Source organism: Tamandua tetradactyla, chromosome 5 (genome assembly GCF_023851605.1).
Source record: "Tamandua tetradactyla isolate mTamTet1 chromosome 5, mTamTet1.pri, whole genome shotgun sequence".
Taxonomy (NCBI): Eukaryota; Metazoa; Chordata; class Mammalia; order Pilosa; family Myrmecophagidae; genus Tamandua; species Tamandua tetradactyla.
In genome coordinates, this window is record NC_135331.1 from 25,415,194 (window position 1) to 25,423,395 (window position 8,202).

An 8,202-nucleotide genomic window follows, 5' to 3' on the forward strand; every position below is an offset into this window, starting at 1 on the left:
AACGGCTGTTCTAGGCCAGTTGCTGGTTAAGGTCCAGAGAAGCTCCTAGAACACACAGATGATTTCTTGTTCCTTAACCTTTATTGAATGTCATAAACTGAACTCAATAGCACAGCATGGGTAGGTGGTCATCCTGGACTCAGAAAAAGTCCGGAATCCCTGTGGTCTGGCTGTCTTCCTAGTTCAGCATTTAGTAAAGGTAATAATATTAACAAGTAATCCAGAGAATCCTGGTGACTAATGTTGGTGCCTCATAAATTGGTTGTACAAGCAGAGTTCTGTGAAGCAAATTCTTGTGAGTTTATGAGATCAACATTGATTGATTGGCCCATCTATGGTATTTAATGTAGCAGAGTCAACTAGAGCAGCCTAAAAAAGTTGGATCCCAAAAGTTCAATATAGTTAAGCTGCAGCATAAAGCATCAAGAAGAAAAGGGAAAAAAAAAGAAAAGGAATCCGTTACTGGCCTTAGAACATTGCTCAGGGAAAAGAGAAAGTAAATCCCACAAATCAAACTGTCTTATCAGTCAGGGTTTCCAGAGAAGCAGAAGCAGTGGGCTCCTGTGGTGATAGAGTCAGCACATCTGAAATCTATAGGGCAGTCCAGTGGGCTGGAAACTTAGGAATTGATGTTGTAATCTTGAGGCAGAAATTCTTCTCTGAGAATCCTGTTTTTTGTTCTTAAGGCCTTCAGCTGATTAGATGAGGCCCATCCACATTGCCAGGGGTTATCTCCTTTACTTAAGGTCGCCTGACACTCGCAGTTACAAAATGCCTTCACAGCAACATCTAGACTAGTGTTTGACCAAACAGCTGGGAACCATGGCCTAGCCAGATTGACGCATAAATTTTTTTTCACATTTTATCTTTTTATTTTTAATTTTTATTAATAAAACCAACATACAATATGAACATTTTTTTCATCACATAGTTGTATATTCATCATGATAATTTCTTAGAACATTTGCATCGATTCAGAAAAAGAAATAAAAAGAAAACAAAAAAATTCATACGTACCATACTCCTTACCCCTCCCTTTCATTGATCACTAGCATTTCAGTCTACATTTATTTTAACTTTTTTTTTTTTTACTCAGCAATTCCATTTGCACAAATTTTATTTAACAAATCCACGTGTAGAAATTTCATTGTACAAATGCACACACACAATATGATTAAACAAGGCTAACTGTCTGAATATTACAATAAGAAATATTTCATAATATATCCAAGTAGTTTTTAAATTATTGTGGATATACCCACATAAAGATTTTTAAGATAGCAAAAACATATTCTATATAGCTATACACAGAACGTTAAAATATTTATGGATACATTTCCTGTACTTGAGCTCTCCTCTAACAGTAATTTCTATGGAACCAACACATGGAGAAAATTTTAGTTGACGTGGACAGGATTACCTTTTACTAAACCCAATTCATAAAAAGTAGCAGTAGCAGTCACTTTTTGATAAACCCAAAAATGTTCATTCACATTTTTACTCAAAAAAGCAAGCAGCATTGAGGATGTTTAGGACACAGCACATTAATCATCTGGATGCAAGCCAATTTAGCTACGGACTCTCAGTCATTTGTTGTTTACTAAAACATTGCCCTTCCAAAAATAGAGATGGTGGTGTGTTCAAAGCAGATCGCTTCTCCTTCCCAATTAAAATTAATCTTTTCATTAACTTCTTGTTCCTCTTCACACATTCTGGGCACAACATATTGTCTTCTACATCTGCTGATGCAAAAGTGCAGGCTGGTAACAGAAAGAGAGAGATCATCCTCTTGGGAGTGTCAGGTACCCAGGCCTGACCTGCATGGAACTGTAGGCGAACCCAACCCTTTGTGTCTGCAGGGAGAACTCTGCCATGGACCACACACCATCTGACACCTGAGGCTTGCAGCAAAAAGGTCTCAACAGAAGTAGGTATGGGACATGAATTCACAGTCTTAGGCTGAACTGCTCTTGCAGCAATTCTTGTCCATGATGCTAACATTGCCTCCTGAGCAGAAGTTATTACTTCAATTTTTTTAGTCATTTCTTCTTTCTCCTTTTTCTGACCCTTTCCTGTCTTGGTCACTGTCTTGCAATTCTTCGAACGTGACTCCAACTTGGCCTTCCGCGGTGTGTCAGGAATATCCTGTTTTTGCTCAGGGTAAGCATGTTGCTGGAGTCTCAGATAAACCTCTATTTTCGGGCCATCGGTACTCAAATTAAAATTCTGGCACCACTTCCGCAAAGTGTCCCGGTGTACCTTATTAATTGGAGGCAAAATGGTTGGCAAGGGAAGCGCTGGTACTGTAGGTTTCGAGCAAGCTTTGGATTGAGGAAGAGGAACTTTATCCCTTTTCCTAGACTTCTTTGGTTTAACTTCTGCAGTAGAAGTACTTGGTTCCATTTGATGGTCTTCTTGAAGTCCCTCTTTTATTGGAACTAAAGTGATTATCACATGTTCCTCATCTACTTCCTCCTCAGAGACATTCTTTTCGTTGCTGTCATAATTTGAGCATGCCATTTCCAGGAACACACAGGTGAAGACAATGTCAAGGATATCTGCAATCTACTCCTCTATTTTAACTTTTGACACATAAATTTAACCACAGTCCATGCCTTGTCAGCTTGGCACCCATACACATCTCCTTAAACCACAAAACTCCAAATAAAGACCACAGCCAAGTCATCCTTCTGTCTAACGTGATGCAGCTGTCTGTGTGCAACTGGAAACGCACCAACCCTTTCCCAGAAGAGGCTGCACAGCTCTTGGGCCAGGTTCACTCTTTCCTTTGATATCCTGTAACTTAAATACTAGGGTGTAAGGTTAGTACAGCTTATACCATATGGTATGGGCATGTGGAAGGGAAGAAAAAGATTTATATTTTATACATACTTGCATAGGTACATAAATATATATGCACAGTTATTCATAACAAATGATTATAGTCTTCATTTTGCATTTGGTCACATGGTCATAGCATTTAATCTAGCATTACCCATCCTGAGGAGTGGCCAGCTGAGCTGGCCGAGGGTCTTTGCCCAGTGGGATGACCCAAACCCAATTCATTCCTGAAGGGTCTAGGCTATCAGTAGTCCCACCTGAATTGGGTGGTTGTAGTTTTCCATTGACTTCGGTCACAGGGTATGGTGGTATTAAGAGATGCCCTGAGGCATGTTCTTTACTTCCACTGTGTAGGAGAGTCCAGTTTCTCTGCGGTCACCAGCAGTCAGTCCCCCGGCCAGTTGATTGAGAGGAACCCCTGAGAACCCATAGTGGCCCCAAGGCAGTCTAAGCTTCCAGTGCAGTGGGATCATCATTGTGTCCTCTGTGGGAGCCTCCTTTCTCCCTTTGGGATTTAGAGCATAAGGTTGCAGGGATGGGAAGCCAAAAGGTTGCTAGGGGATCACCAGGGATAATAGTAAATGGTGCCAACCCATTTCCACCTGACTTCTGAACCCATAAACTCTGGCTGTGGGAGACAGCACTGTACATTGGCCACTGACATAGAACATATCCAGCCTCCTAGAGAACATTGCCTCAGCCTGCAAGGTATCACCACCTAGCTGGCACTGTAACTGAGTCTTCAGTCTTCCACTGTTCTGTGACGCCAACTGCTTTGGGATTACAGGGGACATGGCAGCTCTAGCATCATTAGCACAGCCCTTGCACACTTAAGCTACTGAGATGCAATGCAGTGTGGAACACAATAGTGGATGTACAGCATTCTCTAAGTCCATGGATTGTAGTCTTGGCAGAAGCATTTTGTGCAGGGAAGGCAAATCTACCCAGAATATCTACTCCAGTAAGAACAGAATGCTGTAACTTCATGAGGAAAGTGGTCCGCTGTAATCAGTCTGCCACCAGATAGCTGGCTGACCGTCCCCAGGGAATGCTGCCTTATCGAGGACTCAGTGTTCTCTACTGCTGCCAGATGAGCACTCAGCAGTGCCTTTAGCCATGTCAGCACTGGTGAGCAGAAGTCCATGGCACTGAACCATGCGTAGCCTGCATCTCTGCCACCATGGCCACTTTGTTCATGAACTCATTGGGCAAGGAGTGGCTGGGGAAAGGCCAACTGGTAGCCACAGAAGAGATTATCATATCCTCTTGATTAATGAAATTCTCTGCTGAGGTCACATGATGATTACAAAAGGCAATAGCTTCATGTTTTCCCCACATACCTCTTTCCCAGACTTCCTTGTCAATAATTTCCTCCCAAATCATGTTCCAAGTTCCTGGCCATCCAGCCAAAACTTTGGCAACTGCCCGGCATTGGCTAGGATGCAGAGAAATAGGAATCCTTGTACATTGTTGGTGGAAATATAAAATACAGCCACTGTTTCAATTTGCTAAAGCTGCCAGAATGCAATATACCAGAAATGGATTGGCTTTTATAAAGATGGTTTGTTTAGTTACAGGTTTACTGTTCTAAGGCCATGAAAATGTACAAATTAAGGCATCAAGAAGAGTATGCCTTCACTTTAGAAAGGCCGATCACTTCCCGGGTTTCTCTGACGCATGACAATGTCAGCTGGCCCTTTGCTCCCGGATTTCATTGTTTTCAGTTCCTAGTTCAGTGGCCTTGTCTTTGAGCTTCTGTGGGCCCTTAGCTTTTCCAGGGAAGCTCTAGATTGCATCTTTTAGCTTACATTCCCAAACGTCTGTGTCTTGGTTTCATTTCTCTGCTCCCCGTGTTGGTTCTGAACTCTTTCCATGAGCTCTCTTAAGGACTCCAGTGAACTAATTGAGACCCTCCTTGAATGGGTGGTGTGTCGGTTTGAATCTGTGATGGGCCCCAGAAAAAGCCACAGCCTTTAATCCTTTAGTATTGCTCGGTGGGATCATTTTTTTTTTAATTAATTTAAAAAAATTAACAAAACATTTAGAAATCATTCCATTCTACATATACAATCAGTAATTCTTAATATCATCACATAGTTGCATATTCATCATTTCTTAGTACATTTGCATCGATTTAGAAAAAGAAATAAAAAGACAACAGAAAAAGAAATAAAACAATAATAGAGAGAAAAAATAAAAAAAAAAACTATACCTCACATGCAGCTTCATTCAATGTTGTAACATAATTACATTACAATTAGGTAGTATTGTGCTGTCCATTTTTGAGTTTTTGTATCCAGTGCTGTTGCACAGTCTGTATCCCTTCAGCTCCAATTACCCATTATTTTACCCTATTTCTATCTCCTGATGGTCTCTGTTACCAATGACATATTCCAAGTTTATTCACTAATGTCAGTTCATATCAGTGAGACCATACAGTATTTGTCCTTTAGTTTTTGGCTAGTCTCACTCAGCATAATGTTCTCTAGGTCCATCCATGTTATTACATGCTTCATAAGTTTATTCTTAGAGCTGCATAATATTCCATCATATGTATATACCAGTTTGTTTAGCCATTCATCTATTGATGGACATTTTGGCTGTTTCCATCTCTTTGCAATTGTAAATAATGCTGCTATAAACATTGGTGTGCAAATGTCCGTTTGTGTCTTTGCCCTTAAGTCCTCTGAGTAGATACCTAGCAATGGTATTGCTGGGTCATATGGCAATTCTATATTCAGCTTTTTGAGGAACCGCCAAACTGCCTTCCACAGTGTTTGCACCATTTGACATTTCCACCAACAGTGGATAGGTGTGGCTCTTTTCCACATCCTCTCCAGCACTTCTCATTTTCTGTTTTATTGATAATGGTCATTCTGGTGGGTGTGAGATGATATCTCATTGTGGTTTTGATTTGCATTTCTCTAATGGCCAGGGACATTGAGCATCTCTTCATGTGCCTCTTGGCCATCCGTATTTCCTCTTCTGAGAGGTGTCTGTTCAAGTCTTTTTCCCATTTTGTAATTGGGTTGGCTGTCTTTTTGTTGTTGAGTTGAACAATCTCTTTATAAATTCTGGATACTAGACCTTTATCTGATATGTCATTTCCAAATATTGTCTCCCATTGTGTAGGCTGTCTTTCTACTTTCTTGATGAAGTTCTTTGATGCACAAAAGTGTTTAATTTTGAGGAGTTCCCATTTATTTATTTCTTTCTTCAGTGCTCTTGCTTTAGGTTTAAGGTCCATAAAACCGCCTCCAATTGTAAGTTTCATAAGATATCTCCCTACATTTTCCTCTAACTGTTTTATGGTCTTAGACCTAATGTTTAGATCTTTGATCCATTTTGAGTTAACTTTTGTATAGGGTGTGAGATACGGGTCTTCTTTCATTCTTTTGCATATGGATATCCAGTTCTCTAGGCACCATTTATTGAAGAGACTGTTCTGTCCCAGGTGAGTTGGCTTGACTGCCTTATCAAAGATCAAATGTCCATAGATGAGAGGGTCTATATCTGAGCACTCTATTCGATTCCATTGGTCGATATATCTATCTTTATGCCAGTACCATGCTTTTTTGACCACTGTGGCTTCATAATATGCCTTAAAGTCCAGCAGCGTGAGACCTCCAGCTTCGTTTTTTTTCCTCAAGATACTTTTAGCAATTTGGGGCACCCTGCCCTTCCAGATAAATTTGCTTATTGGTTTTCCTATTTCTGAAAAGTAAGTTGTTGGGATTTTGATTGGTATTGCGTTGAATCTGTAAATCAATTTAGGTAGGATTGACATCTTAACTATATTTAGTCTTCCAATCCATGAACATGGTATGCCCTTCCATCTATTTAGGTCTTCTGTGAGTTCTTTTAACAGTTTCTTGTAGTTTTCTTTGTATAGGTCTTTTGTCTCTTTAGTTAAATTTATTCCTAAGTATTTTATTCTTTTAGTTGCAATTGTAAATGGAATTCATTTCTTGATTTCCCCCTCAGCTTGTTCATTGCTAGTGTATAGAAACACTACAGATTTTTGAATGTTGATCTTGTAACCTACTACTTTACTGTACTCGTTTATTAGCTCTAGTAGTTTTGCTGTGGATTTTTCAGGGTTTTCGACGTATAGTATCACATCATCTGCAAACAGTGAGAGTTTTACTTCTTCCTTTCCAATTTTGATGCCTCGTATTTCTTTTTCTTGTCTAATTGCTCTGGCTAGAACTTCCAACACGATGTTGAATAACAGTGGTGATAGTGGACATCCTTGTCTTGTTCCTGATCTTAGGGGGATTGGTGGAATCATTTTGATTGTTTTCATGGAGATGTGACCCACCCACTGGGGGGAGCTTTTGTCTAGATGGTTTCCGTGAAGTTGTGTCTCCACTCATTCAAGGTGGGGTTGCTTACTGGAGCCCTTTAAGAGGAAACCATTTTGGAAAATGCTTTAAAGCCAACAGAGCCTACACAGCCAGAGAAGCTTGGAGATGAAGGAGGAAAATGCTCCTAGGGAAGCCATTGAAGATTCCTAAGAGAAACCTAGACCAAAGTGGCCATGTACCTTTCCAGCTGACAGAGAAACCCCAAACATTATTGGCCTTTTTGAACCAGGTATCTTCCCTGGATGCCTTAATTTGGACATTTTCACGGCCTTAGAAGTATAAATTTGCAACTTAATAAGTTCCCTTTTTAAAAGTCCCCCCCCCCCCCACCCGAATCTCAGAGCACTGGGGTGGTAGTACTCTCCCTGACAGCAGGGTGCATGGCCTGCCCTCTCCAATCGCTGGGGCAGACCAGCCCTTTACACACACGTGGGTGGGCCTGGTCTCTTGGCCTGAGGAGGTCATTTCACTCTAGACCTTTGTGTCCATGCTTCTGTCTTTAAAGTCATTTTCCCTTCAGTTCGTCCCTTCTCTGTCCCTTTCAGGCATTGCTTCTGTTCATACAGATTTCACAAAAACCTTATTGGCTTGCTTTGCATGCAATTCTAGGGGCTCTAAATCATCAGAAAAAATAACTTTCCACACTTAAAGGTTTGGGAAACTCAAAGAGCAAAAATGACAAAGATTTCGGCTCTCCAGTCTCCACATAAGAGTGTATCTAAATCACCCTTTGCTAAGGAAATTCGTGTTATGATTCATGAATCCAGTCAGCCATCTCAGAGGAAGTCAGGACTGGAAATGCATTTGTCCAGGAAGGGGCTATAGAACATCCTTTGTCTGATGACTTGAGTCCCTTTAAACTATACACACGACCAACAAGACTTTTGAGAATTATGTATGAGCAGAAACACTGGCAGCCTGGTTTGAAAAGGACAAAGATGGGCCAAATATAGGAAAAATGACTTCAAAGGAAGAACCTTGGAAAGAAAAGCCT

At 40.7% G+C, this 8,202-nt stretch overlaps 1 pseudogene; it reads right to left on the bottom strand.

The window, feature by feature from the left end:
- Window positions 1–933: 933 nt before the first annotated feature.
- LOC143683813 (developmental pluripotency-associated protein 2 pseudogene) lies at window positions 934–5,944 on the bottom strand (annotated as a pseudogene).
- Window positions 5,945–8,202: the final 2,258 nt, after the last annotated feature.